Genomic DNA, 14,674 nt, shown 5'->3' with positions numbered 1-14,674 from the left:
CTGGATTTTTCGTTCTCCTTCATATCATCAACTTCACTGGTCTCTTACATTCATAAAATACTACTTCAGTCCTACATAAATACTATCAATTGTTGACAACAGAAGATCTTGATGATGCCCCTTGTATTATGAAGTGGCCATGAGAGGAACAAGAAAACCCTAGGTTTTAATTCCTATTTAGAAATTAGAATTGGGGAAAAAAAATGGAAAAATTTTGAAAAGAAACAGTGAGTTTTGAGGTACTTCAATGTCTTGAGCCATGTGGACAAACATGTATTGCCACGTGTAGACGCTATGCCATTAGTGGCACACACCAAAACGCGGCTGGGTATATATGATACAATACGCAAACATGGTGGACCAAATTGATAAGCTTCAAAGGTAAGGGTAGATTCGCGAAAACGGTTAAAGGTCGGGGTATCTGGGATCGTTATTCCTTTATTAATTTTTAATAATTATACATATGATTAATTTTGAATTTATCAATGTCAACTTAACATTCCCAACAATCTGCCACACGAGAATAGCGAGGAATATCAGAATCCATGAAAGAAACACCTGCACACAGGTTTCCATCAAAGAATGCCCCGACATGAAACAAAAATGAAAAAGTTCCTCCTCAAATCTACAACTATTCATAGCCAATATATTTCATTATTCTTAGAAGTCTATTAATTTTTAATAAAATTTAATTATAAGCATTGTTAATAAAATAAATGATAAAAAAATTTATATTTAAGCACACACACCTAACTGTTTGATTATAATGGATATATCAATAATCTATTAGCCATTATCCTAAAGAAGAATTCTTTATTAATATTTAGATTCTTCAATCATTAATTCACTTGATGAAAGTTGGGGATTTGTTGATTCTCTTTGGATTAACTATTCATCAGGAGACCTGATTAAAAGCGGATCAAGCGTACTTAAAAGTTTAAGAAATTATTAGTTTTAAATATATAAATAAAGAAACAGAAACTGCAATTTTTTTTATATAAATATGAATTTTATTAATTAAACCATAAGGACTAAGAAAAATTTAGTTTAGAGCCGCCGAACTAGATCCGGATCGATGGATCCACCAAAAATATCCATCCTAGGCAGCAGCAAACAAGTAAAGAAACTGCAAATTGAATGAAAACAAAAGAACAATTTTCAATTGTAGTTGTGCCACCATTAGTCCATGAACCATTAGTCCGTGACATTAATCTTCACCTGGGGGAGCCGGGGAGCATCACTTGAAATGCAGGATAGCATTCATGGGTTACATTGATGGCATTTTTACTTGCCATTAATATTACTGGCGCAGCTACAACATTCATGTGAACCAATTGTACCTTTATATATCACAATTCACAACATATACACATGAATATTTAAAGGGGAAGAAGTGAATAAGAAGCCAATTAATGGGGAAGAAAATTTGGCATAACAGGAGTAATAGGATTAGCTTCTCGGCTAGCTTGCCTGAAGATGTTTGTGGGGAATTGGCTGGTAGTATCGGCATTGTGAAGCTCTCAGTTGATCCGTTTTCAGAGCTTAAAGCATCAATAGTAGAGATGATTGAAGAGCTAGATGTTCGCGATTGGAATGCTATGGAAGAGTTGGTGTACTGTTATATTGTTCTAAACTCATCATCTCAAGTTCAACATATCATTAAAGATGCTTTTGTCAGTTTATGTGATTCATTTCTATACAAGATTGCTTAGTTTTGCTTAATTTATTTCATGAGTGTAGCAGCATCTCACATGAATTAATATTTAGTTCATCATTAATGTATTCTAAGCTAGTTCTTTTCAGCTTTCCTTCTTTGGATTCCTTTTGCACTTCACAGTTCATTTTGGTCTCATTTCTTACTAATTCTTTTAAGCTTGTGTTAGATTCTTGATTAGACGATACATTAAATTTGCTGTTGAGTGTTAAAAAGAAATAAATTTAATTTTTTTTTTTATTTTACAGATTGCAATAACTGATCTAAAGATTGTTAGCTATCAATAATGATCTTTTAATTGATTTGAACTTCAAAGTTTTTAAGAGAATGTTAGTAGAGATTGTACGATGTTATCCGACCACTTACCATAATGACTAAGTTAATAAAAAAAGACCCTTAAAAATATAAAAAAGTTGAATTATAAATATATTGTGTTGGGTACTTGATGGCCTTGTGGCCATACCTTTATATGGCACTTTCAGATACTCCTCTTTCTACTGTTCTTCCATCTTATTTAGATTGATCTTGTCTGATTTATAATATTATTAGGATATTCAAGGATCTTGATAAAATTCTTCTATTTGAATTCTAGTAGGACTAATCTTGAGTTTAAATATGTAATTCCATTATAATATGGACTTGTTTTTAATCCGGTTTATTCAATATAGTTGGTCTTTTTATTTTGGTCATTCATCATATTATTTTTTTAAGTTTTTTATAAATTGCTTTTGTTAAATTTCTTTTAAGAAAAATATCAAATTATCTATTTTTCTTACAAAATGATTTTTAAAAGTTAAAAGTTTACTTTTTATAGTATATTGTTTTTAAACTTGTTTTCTAAAGAATATTAATTTAATTGAGTTTTTTTTTAACAGCAATTTCAAAAGGAGCCACAAGTAGTTAGTGAAACAAATAAAACATATAAATTCATTTGATTTATTTATAAATATATTTTATAAGAAAGAGAATATTATAAAATCAGTTTAACAATGCTTGAGGTTTGGTATGATCAATGGAATAAATATAGAAGCTTCAACTTATAAACTAGTAATTTAGAGTTCATTTACAAATGGTATCAAGTTCGAAACACTTTAACTTAGAAAAATATTCGATTGTGAACTTTTAAATCAAATAATTATATATATGATTTCTGTATGTACTTTGAAGGCTTATGCCTAGCCAAAAAAAATCTACACTTTCACGTTTTTGTTAGATTTAATTGGTAATATAAAGTTTATCAAATTAAATTACTAACTAAAATATTTATATTAATTTTAATGCTCGGTTAATTTAGCACCAAAAATGCTGACGTGAGATTTTTCTACAGCAACTGTAAAAAAGTGCGGGTTTGGCCCAGTTGCTGAAAATTTACCCTATAAAATATAATGGGGTAAATTGGTAAATTTTTAGACTTAATATCTACTTAATATCATTATTTCAATTTCTTTTCTTTTTAGTGTCAGTATTTCTATTTTTTATTTTAATTTAAAGTGTCTAACACTTTTTTAGTCTATTTTTATTCATGTGGCTATTGAAAATAAAATACTCTTAATTGATTCACCAAGTCAATAATGTCAACTCACTAATAACTTACTCTACTAAATATATGAACTTATCTCTAAATGCATAGTTTGAAAATAATTTAACAAGATAGGTTCCACATGCTGACTATAATAAATTATTAGTGAGTTGACATTTCTAATATGACGAATTAATTAAAAAAATTTATTTTCAATAGTTATATAAATAAAAAAAAAGCCGAAAAAATGTTAGATACCTTAAATTAAAATAGAAAATAGAAGTATTGGTATCAGAAATAAAAGAATTGAAATATTGATATCAATTGAATACTAAGTCCAAGGATTTGGTACTAATGAAGCATTTATCTATAAAATGTGGAGTCAACATTTAAGATAAATTATAAATTAAAAAAGTAATAACAAAATTGTTGAGTGAGCAATTGATATCTATAAATTAGTACTTATAAGTGCATGACTCGTTCTTATATTAAAGCGGTAAAATACCACGAGATCGATATCTCAAAAAATTATGAGACCACTTATTATATAGACTAATTACCAACACATAATAGTAAAAGTAAATCTAAATACTTTAAACCAATATTTTGAGAGAATATGATATTCGTAAAGTAAATTAACCAAACAATAAATAAATATGCAACACAAATGCAAATACTTATGATTTAAAACTATATGATGAAAATAATATTTAGCCTAGCCAATTACTTAGTAATTCCCTTATTTTATTTTAAGCCTAAATTTAATAAATGAGACGGTGATGTACTTTTTTCTTTAATTACTCAATCTAATGATGCAACTGAAGTTTCTTCTACCAACATAGATTGAAATAAAGATGGTGTCTCTAATACATTCAACCTAGATATTTTTATAATAACTATTATTATTAAATTGATATGATGGTCAACTAACAACAATAATTGAAACTAATAAAGATATAAAGGTAAAAAATCACTCATTAAATAAATAAATAACAAGGTTCATATATAAATAAAAAGGCTAAACTAAACATTTATGAAAACTAGCCTAATATATTTAACCCAATGATCATGGTATTAAATAGAAAGACATAAAAATAATAAAATAAAAACTCCCTTGAAATCTAGAACTTCAAGTAGAAAGATGATTTAACCTCACTCTTTACTTCTTGAGAAGCTCTTTAAATCTTAAAAGAACAATGAAAAATTAAACCAAGTATTTGTGAAAGATTAATTATAGAGAGAATTGTAGAGAGAAGAACGGTGGACAGATGCAAATGGGAGATGTAACAGAGAGCAGATAAGAGAAACCTCCCTTTCCACTTTAGAACTAGGTTTGCAGAGATATATATAGAGAAGAGTCCTCTTCGAAGATAAGTATACTAATATAAGTCTGTCTAATAGATAAGACTATAAGTATCTTTAACTTTACCAAATATTATCTCACAATAATTCTTAATATAAATCTTAATAATAATATAGAATGACTACAATACTCATTGGGCCTTGTAATTTTTGACTAGGCCTTATAAATAGCAATCTATGAGTCTTAATCTTGGACTTTTGACATTGGTAGTCCTATTTAATCCCATTTTTAAGTGTTTTACTCCATATTTTCATCTCTTGGCTATTATTAAGAACCAGAGAGGAGTTGATAGGTCAACAACTCTCGTAGTCCTAAGTTATATGAGCCAACTTAACGAAAACTAGGAAAACTTTGTAAGCGCCTACCTAAAAACACTCTAACCTAAATTACTTCATTATATGGATCATAAACATCAAAGGCCTTGCAATCCTATTTGTGTTACACTTGGATTAATCGAAAACAACATCATTTCTTCCTTACGCATGTGGATTTGCATCTTATCCTGCTTGATTATCAAGCTAAGCCTTAATGCCACCAATCAAGCTTGTTAATTGCATTTCATGATTCCTTACGCCAATATTTGTGTCATCAGGAGTCCTCGTGCCTAGAGGAACAAGAAATTATAGAGATCCCAATGATGTAAAATTTGGATATATGCCTCGATTCTCATCATTCTCTCTTTCCTTCAAAAAATTCTTTCTCGATCATTCGGAGAATGATATTAATTCTCAGTCAACTAATTTTCTTTATTTGTATTTTATCCAACCACTGGATCGGTGCTTAGGATTGTTGCTTCCATGCCCTTTCACTCAATACTTGTACTTATGCTCCCTTATTAAAACTAAACCATCATACTAGATAGAAATTATAAAGAGAGGCACAAAATAAACGAATAAAATAAGAACATAGGTAGAATTTTGGATCCACTAAGGAAAGAAATCATGAGTTTTTTGTTCTCTTCCATACGGCTAAGCATAAGGATCAAATAGATTTGATATAAACACAAGGGTAGATAAAAAACACAAAAGAAAGGAAGGACGTGAGCGATAAGTCTATGTTCGCTAGCACGAGTCTTGATAAGTCCGTAAAGTTTTTGAAAGAACCCATAACTTCATTTTCTATAAGGTAGAAAACTAAAATAATATTATTAAGTGCTGATAGCACTTACTTTTGGAGTTTGTTTTACGTCGGTTTCACCTTAAATTGAGTTTAATTTGTTTGTTAGACTTTATTTCTAGCTTCTTTTTAGATATTTGGCAAGCTTACTTGATGGGATGAAGTTTTTAGCTTCAAAGTACAAGAAAAATCAGCTAATGAGCACCTACCATTAAGGACAGGAGTGTCACACTGGCATGACATGGGAAGAAGTTGCCCATGTGACCTTCTCATATGAAGTGTTAAAAGTGGCAGAATGTATTGCATGACACGGGAGGCACACACCTGTGTAGCCTTCCCGTGTGAGTTGGCATAAGATGACAGATTGTTCAAAGAATGACAGGGGAAGAGGACACGGCCATGTGCCCTTCTCTTATGGATAAATAAAATCTTCAAGTGTGGATTTTGGTGATAGACACCACACGGCCGTGTGGTACCCGTGTGGCCCCCATGTGGCTTTTTAAAACACACTATTTAAGTGAACTTTTAGGTTTTCTTAAGGGGTACCGTCATTTTTGTATTTCTAGAAACACTTAGAGAATTTAATTTCCTTTAATTTCTTAAGGTTTGTAATAGTTGATTTCAAGGAAGAACATCACTTCCTTTATTGTTTGTCAAGGTTGGAAATTGAAGATTTTCATTTCTACTCTTCCATGACTAGTTTAAGATCCTCTTTCCCTTATCTTTACTTCTTTATGGTAATGTCTAGGAACTAATTTTCTCGCTATTTAGGTTTTGATGAATCCTAATTTGTTTTGTATGGATTGATTTAAAGTTAATGCAATTAATCTTTTTCGTGAGTTGTTTTATCCCTTTGATTACTTAATTATCTATTTCATTTGATAAGGCGACGTATTGATTGGGTTTTGCTTTTCATAAACTGATCAGAGATAACTTTTTATAAATTGATGACATTTTAGGGATTGAGGATTGACTAGGATACTAGAGATAGATCTACAAGATCTTTTGGTTAAATAGTTCCTTAATCTTAATGCATGACCTAAGTAAGTGATTTGAGAAGAGATTCATCTCCCTCATCTTAGGAATTAGGGGTTTAATCACTTGAGAAAGATTTAAACCTAATTTTATAGAATGCTAACTCAATTCTTGATTTGAATTAATTGTTGTTTGTTTCATGAAATACTTAACTTATTAGGGAGATTCACTACCTAAATAGATTTTACCCTTGATAAATTTACCAATCCTTTTAATATTTATTTTCAAGATTATTTTACTTTTACATATAATTACATCCAAACAACATTATGATTGCTAAAATTTAGTATAAGATTGAAGGTGGTATTCATAACTAAGTCCCTAGTGGAATGATACTCTTATTTATCATTATATTACTTGATACGATCGGTGCACTTAGCCGTGTGCGGATAGCGCGCATCAAGTTTTTGGCGCCATTGCCAGGGACTCTTTTCTATTGTGATATTATTAGTAAACCAAAAGCTAGTGGTTTAGCATTTATTTTTTATTTGGTTTAATTTTGTTGTGTTTTTGTTTTCTTTAGACATTTGAATTTGTGTATGACTCGAGCTAGTTCGACAAAAGTATTTGCTTACGAACTAAAGTTAGAAAGAACTTTAAGGAAGCAGCAAAGAGAAGAACGAGAACGAGTTTTAGCCAAAACGGTGACTAGAATTAAAAAGGAGACCCAAACCAAGAAGAGGAACCGTGTAGATTGGAAGCTCCACCTAGAGAGAGAACTATGCCCGAGTATGCACGACCAAAACATTAATGTGGCTACATCGAATATTGTTAGGCCGAATTTTGTGGCACACAATTTTGAGATCAAGCCCAACATTGTTTAGATGGTGCAAAATAATTACATATTTGACAGTTTTCCCAATGAGGATCCAAATACTCATTTGGATGATTTTCTAGAGATTTCTGATACTTTCAAAATTAATGAGGTATCGAATGATACTATTTGGTTGAAGCTATTCCCATTTTCGTCAAGGGATAAGCCAAAGAAGTGGTTGAAATTGTTTCCAGCTGGGACCTTTACGACCTGGAATCAGCTAGCCGAGAAATTCTTTGAGAGGTACTTTCCACCTTCTAAGATGACTAAGTGAGGAATGACATAGCAGGGTTTCTTCAGTAAGAGAATAAGACTCTGTATGATTACTGGGAATGTTTCAAGGATCTATTGAGGAGCTGTCTAGACCATGGTTTACCTTTATGGCTGAAAATTCAGACATTCTTTAATGGACTGAATTACGCAACTAAACAATCTATTAATGCTGCAGTAGGTGGATCACTAAACAATAAGACTTATGAGTAAGCTATGGATCTTATTGAGAATATAGCAGTCACGAACTACCAGTGGTAGAATCCTAGAGAGCAAGTTCAAGTCAAAGAAAGTGGAATTCATGCGGTAGACCCTATGGTAGCTGTGAATGCACAGTCAGAGGCCATGAGTAGAAAGATGGATGCTTTGACCATGTCTTCATCTAGAAGACAAGCATATGTTATGACTTGTGATTGGTGTGGGGGCAGTCATCAGAGTCAAAATTGCCAAAATGGCAACACTTTCGCTAAGCCGAAGCAGGTTGATTATGTAGGAAATTCTCCTAGGTAGTAGAACAACCCTACAGCAATACCTATAACCCACAATAGAGAAATCACACGAATCTCTCTTGGGGGAATCAGAACCAACAGAGACCTCCACTTTCAAGTTTTCAGCAATAAAATCAGCTACAGGCTTCTCCTAGAAGTAATAATTTAGAGGAGATGATGGGAAAATTTATATCTGCATCTGAAATAAGGTTCCAGACTACTAAGACTACCCTTAGAAACCAACTAGCTTCGATTCAGAATTTAAAGAATCGAGTGATATAGATCGCAAAGCTTTTGAGTGAAATACCTCAAGGAAGTTTGCTAAGCAACAGAGAAGCTAACCCCTAAAGAGCAGCTAAATTTTATTACATTGCGCAATGGTAAAGAACTAAAAACTAAGCTGAATGAAGTAGATGCAAAATCTACTATAATTGAGAAGGTTGATAATGAAAAAGAGGGTACATAAGCTGAAGCTGAGGATCAAGTATAAGCAACACCAAAGCCCAAACCTTTTATGAAGGAATATTAACCTAGAATACCCTTTCCAGCTTGCCTTCAAAAGGATAAATTAGATGCATAGTTTAGTAAGTATCTTAAACTTTATAAACAGTTGCACATTAACATACCTTTTGTGGAAGCTTTGTCACAGATGCCCAAGTACGCTAAATTTTTAAAGGAACTCCTTTCTAATAAGAGGAAGCTCAAGGAAGTATCGATGGTGCAACTGTCGAAAAAGAGTTCAGCAATCATTCAAAGAAGATTACCAAAGAAATTAAAAGACTTAGAAAGTTTTACTATCCCTTGCTTTATTGGTAGTCTAAGTGTTGATAATGCGCTAGCTGATTTAGGGGCTAGCATTAGTCTTATACCTTATAACTTGTTTAAGAAATTATGTTGAGAGAACCTAAACCAACACTCATGGGTATTCAATTAGCTGATAAATTTGTTGTATACCCTAGGAGTATCATTGAGGACTTATCGGTTAAGGTTCAAGAATTCATTTTTCCTGTGGATTTTATGGTTATGGATATAGATGAATCTGTCGATGTCTCCTTATTTTAGAAAGACCCTTTCTTGCTACAGCTAGAGTCATCATTGATGTTCATGATGGTAAGTTCATTTTTAGGGTAGGGGAAGAGCAAGTGACGTTTCAGATCCCTAATGCCATAAAACATCCACTTGTACTCGATGACATGGATGTTAGTAATGATAGAGTTGAACATGAAACTATAAACTGTATTTCATTTATTATTGCTAAAGGTCCTTTAGAGTTATGTTTGGTATAGGAACAAGAGAAATGTGAAATGCCAAGAGCTCTAGAGCAGCTAGCCTACCTTGAGGCAGCAAAGCCAATGAGAAAACAGTTTTTTGAGCTTATAGATATCCCCAAGGAGGAAAGGATGAAGCCTTCCATTGAAGATCCTTCCTCTTTGGAACTCAAACAGCTTCCAGAACATTTAGAGTACGCCTGTCTGATGGAAGGATCTAAGCTTCCAGTGATAATCAGTTATGCATTACTAAGTGATCAAAAGGCTAAGCTATTGGAATTCTTGAGAAGGCGGCAGAGGGCAATCGCTTGAAAGATAGCAGATATTAAGGGAATCAGTCCTTCTTTTTGCACACATAAGATTCCTATGGAAGAAGAATTCAAAATAGTGGTGCGACCTTAAAGGCATCTCAGTCCTAACATGAAGAAGGTAATGAAGAAGGAGGTGATTAAATTTCTTGACGCCGGGATTATTTATCCCATTTTGGATAGTTCTTGGGTAAGCCCAGTATAAGTAGTGCCAAAGAAGAGAGGCATGACAGTTGTGGTAAATGAGAATAATAAGTTGATACCAACAAGAACTGTGATAGGATGGAAAGTGTGCATCGACTATAGGAAGCTGAATAATGCCACGAGAAAAGATCATTTCGCTTTACCACTCATTGATCAAATGCTAAAAAAATTGTCAGGGCACGAGTACTACTGTTTTCTAGATATTTATCAATATATTTTCAGATTCTAATAGCCCTTGAAGATCAGGATAAGACCACATTCACATGCCCTTACAGGACCTTTGCGTATAGAAGAATGTTGTTCAGATTGTGTAATGCACTAACCACATTTCAGAGGTGCATGATGGCTATCTTCGATGATTTAGTTGAAGATATTATGGAAGTTTTCATGGATGATTTTTCTATCCATTAAAATTCATTTGAAGAATGTTTGGAGCATTTGGAGAGAGTGTTGGTGAGATGTGAGGAGACCAACCTGGTGCTGAATTGGAAAAGATATCATTTTATGGTACATGAAGGCCTTGTGCTGGGGCACAAAATCTCTAGTAAAGGAATTGAGGTGGATAGAGCCAAGATTGAGACTATTAGAACCTACCACCTCCCTCATCTGTCAAAGCTATTAGAAGTTTTCTTGGGCATGCAGGTTTTTACCGTAGGTTCATTAAGGACTTCTCTAAAATAGCTAGACCTCTTACTAGGCTTTGCAGAAGGATGTTGAATTTATATTTGATGAGGAATGTATGGTCACCACCTTAAAGGCCAAAGTAGTTAATGCCCCAATTATGGTAGCGTTGGATTTGAGTCTTCCCTTTAAGCTAATGTGTGAAGCAAGTGACTTCACAGTTGGAGCTATCCTTGGTCAAAGAAGAGAAGAACACTTCCAACTCATTTATTACACAAGTAGAACGATGACTGACGCGCAAGCAAATGACACCACTACTGAGAAGGAATTACTTGTAGTTATTTTTCCTTTTGACAAATTTCAATCATAGTTGATTATTTCTCAAAAGCAAAAGTATACACTAACCATTTAGCTTTGAGGTATTTATTTTCTAAAACAGATGCAAAACTAAGATTAATAAGATAGGTTTCACTACTACAGGAATTTGATTTGGAGATTCAAGACAAAAGAGGTGCAGAGAACTTGGCAGTCGACCACTTATCATGCCTTGAGAACCCTCATATGGAGAAACTACATGAAAAGGACATTAATGATCATTTTCCAGATGAACAGTTATATGTTGCAGTAGGTCTAGCAGGTAGTGTGGCTACTTCCATACCATGGTATGCTACTTTACGAATTATTTAGTTACAAAGGAACTCCCAATAGAATATTCTTATCAACAAAAGAAGAAATTATTTGCAAATTTGAAATATTACTTTTGGAAAGACCCTTTTCTATTTAAAATTTATGCAGACAAGATAATTAGGAGGTGTGTGGCATCTGAGAAAGTATGAGCATTCTCGGCCATTGCCATAGTGGACCGACTTGAGGACATTATAGAGTGAGCAGAACAACTCAAAAATTCTTAAAATCAGGTTTCTTTTGGCCAACTTTGTTTAGGGACAACCAATCATTTGTGCAAGAATGCAATTGTTACAAACGTACAGGTAATATCTCATCTCGTAATGAAATGACCCAACGCGGTATATTAGAATGTGAAGTTTTTGATGTATGGAGCATAGATTTCATGGAACCCTTTCCTAGTTCTTTTGGCAATAAATATGTATTGGTGGCTATTGATTATGTCTCTAAATGGATTGAGGCACAAGCTTTATCTCGTAATGATGCAAGAATAGTAGTGAAATTCTTGAAAAAGATATTTTTCAGGTTTGGCATTCCCAAGGCCATTATCAGTAATAGGGGTACGCACTTTTATAACATTCAGCTAGAAGAAGTGCTAAAAAGGGTGGGAGTCACGCATAAATTTTCCACCCCTTATCACCCTTAAATTGATGGTCTAGTAGAGAATATTAATAGAGAGTTAAAAAAAAAAGGATTGGTCCACTAAATTGGATGATGCTATGTGGGCATACAGGGCTATATTCAAAACAGCCCTAGAGACTACTCCTTATAGATTAGTCTATAGAAAATCTTGTCATCTACTTGTTGAAACTGAGCACAAAGCTTTTTGGGCAATCAAACAAGTTAACCTTAATCTAGCTAGTGCAAGTTTGAAGAGAAAATTGCACGTTAATGAATTAGATGAATGGAGGATGCATGCATATGAAATTGTCCGCCTAACCAAGGAGCGCACGAAGAGGTGACATGATGCTAGGCTTAAGCCAAGGAGAGAGTTTCAAGCTGGAGACCGGATGCTTTTATTTAACTCAAGACTTTGGCTTTTTCTAAGTAAGTTAAAGTCACGTTGGTTAGGCCCATTTGTTATTAAGCAAGTATTTCCATATGGGACAGTTAAATTAACTCATCCTGAAAAGGGAGATTTTAAAGTTAATGGTCATAGAAAAATAATATTTTGGAGTAGAGTTTGAGTCAGGAAAAGAAGTGTTATAACTTCTCGAGTCAATGTGACTAGGCATGAGTTTGTCTAGCTAACAAGACGTAAAAGAAACACTTAGTAGGAGGCAACCTACTATTTCTTTTCTTTTTTTATTATTTATTTTACTATTATTTTCATTCTTGTTCAATAATGTTCCTACTATTCTTATTCTTTTTTTTCTTTCTTTCTTTCATTTTAGGATTAAGGTTTTAAGCCCATTGGGTTTAGGTTTAGTGTTTTATGGTGTTTGAACCATCTTTATTTAATTAAGGCCCATCAGGTTTTAAAGTCCAAGTAAATTAGGATTAGCTTAGTTGTTGTATTAGAGTTGTCTTTATTTTTCCTTTTTTTTTAGGCATAAAATTCTAGTTTTACTGGAATCCTGATAATGTTCTAATAAATATTATCAATTCAATTAGGATTATAATTCTTAGGAGCTGCTCTATAAATAGGATCTCTTTTATCATCCCTACACTATTTTTCATTCTTCCATTCCCCATTAGCATTAATCTACTCTAATATGGCTCTTTGGTTGGTTGCCATATCTAACCGCATCTTCCCCATCGCCTCATTGATGTTCATTTTACTTCGTTGCACTTTTCCATTCTCATGCATTTATGTCGCAGATATGCCATGATTAAGTTAAGGCACATTCTCCTCTCTCCCACCTCCACTAGAGGTATTTGACATTGCTGTAAGAAAAGGTTAGTATGCAAAAAATAAGAACTAAAAATATTAAGACCTCACCAATCCCACCCTTATGTGTTTACTTTCCAAAAATGGGGGTTTGCTCTCATGTTTACACATAATAATGTTAACACTCAAGGCTGAAACTCACACCACTCAGCATGCATTTGTGCCGGGGATACGCCATGATTAAGTTGAGGCACATTCTCCTCTCTCCCACCTCCACTAGAGGTGTTTGACATTACTGCAAGAAAAAGTTAGTATGCAAACAACAAGAATTAAAAATATTAGGACCTCACCAATCGCACCCTTACGTGTTTACTCTCCAAAAATGGGGTGTCTGATCTCGTGTTTACACACAATAATGTTAACACTCAAGATTGAAACCTACACCACTTGGCTTGGTCTCAAGTGTTCTTATGTGAATCAAGAACTCATATACTAAGTTTCAAACTATACAAGAAACACATAAAGAATCAAGCTTTAAAAGACTAGTTGAAGCAAGTGAGTAAAAATCAAGAATTTCAAGCAAAAAAGCAATAAAGTCAAGAAAAATAGGAGTTAAGGATAATAGAATACTAAAATAGATCAAAGAACATGTGAAAAAATTCATCGAAGAAGTAAATGTTTAAGAAAAATCGTTTAAGAATCAAGAAAGTATTTTTGGTCAAGAATCTTAAATTCCAAACCAAACAATAATAAGAACAAGAGTTTAGTGTTCAGGAATGTTAGAAAACTGAAAATATTCAAAGAAAAAGAAAAAGGAACAATCTAAGATGTAAAAAATTCAAGGAAATTCGTTCAAGATTGAAAGTTACCTCTTTAATCACCAAGAATGCCAAATCTGCCCAATATTGAAGAGGAAATGAAAACAAGAATTTGCAAAGGAGAAGTATGAAAATAATGAAGGAAAATCACCCTAAAAATGTGTGTATAAGTATCAAAAGCAATAGGAAAGAGTATTAGTTAGTTCTATATAATTCAGCCACCTATTCCCTTGTAAATAGGGATTCCTTTCAAGATATAGTGTATTTAGCTTAAGAATCCTTTAAAGATTAAGAAACCTATAAATTCTAGCAATATTATGACTCATAAAAATCCTAATAACATCATGAAACATGAAATTAGCATTAGGGTTGCATTAAAACACCAATTGAATTCAAGATAAAGTCAATAATCTTATCAAAAATCAAGATTCTTCAAGAATCACACCTAGAGATTGAATTTTTCCAAGATTTGTTCTTTTTTGTCTTTTTTTCTCTTTCTTTTTTTATTTTCATTTCCTTTTTTATTTTTTTATTCGAATCTCAAAACAAGCTAAACAAGAACAATCAAGATTGTTATCAGGAAACGAACCAAATCACTTGGAAACTTAAAGAACACAATGA

This window comes from Ricinus communis, chromosome 1 (genome assembly GCF_019578655.1).
Source record: "Ricinus communis isolate WT05 ecotype wild-type chromosome 1, ASM1957865v1, whole genome shotgun sequence".
NCBI lineage: Eukaryota > Viridiplantae > Streptophyta > Magnoliopsida > Malpighiales > Euphorbiaceae > Ricinus > Ricinus communis.
The sequence above is the reverse complement of the archived record's forward strand: the minus strand, read 5'-3'. Positions refer to the sequence as shown.